Source organism: Teleopsis dalmanni, chromosome 1 (assembly GCF_002237135.1).
Source record: "Teleopsis dalmanni isolate 2A chromosome 1, ASM223713v2, whole genome shotgun sequence".
In the NCBI taxonomy this organism is placed as follows: Eukaryota; Metazoa; Arthropoda; class Insecta; order Diptera; family Diopsidae; genus Teleopsis; species Teleopsis dalmanni.
The window spans coordinates 93999347-93999920 of record NC_051846.1 but is presented as its reverse complement, the minus strand read 5'-3'; positions in this window follow the sequence as shown (position 1 = coordinate 93999920).

The following is a 574-nucleotide window of genomic DNA, read 5'->3' as shown; positions in this document are numbered from 1 at the left end:
AAGTGAGTAATAAAACAATATGTGGGTAAAAATTAGGTTAGACTGACGTAATGGTAGTGCTAATTGACAACATGAGCTAAATCATATGTAAAATGTAACTTGAAATTTCATTATAAAAAATATCTAGAAAAATATTAAATGTAAAGTAAATAACATAAACCAAAATAGATTAAAAATATAGGTAGTAAAATTATTTTGTTTTAAATGAAGCGAAAATATCAAATTATAAATTTTTTTTATTATATCGAAAAGGAAAACTTTAAACTTAATAAACTTTAATAAGATTTTTTAAAAAAAAAACATTAACATAAAAAATCTCTTATACTAATTTGTAAGATTTTTTTTTAATTAACGACAGTATAAATTAAACAAAAACAAATATAAAAAAAAGAAACAAAGCTAAAGTCATGTTTTCGCAAGTTATGTTTTGAAGTTTTTTTTTCAATTTAAAGCAGGAAGTTTGTAAAGTATTGGTTGTCCGTCCGTCAATAAGACATTATAAAAAGTAAAAAAGAATCATATCAAAGGCAATAAGCATCAAACACGTGGTTTACACCAGCGACAGCAACAGTAA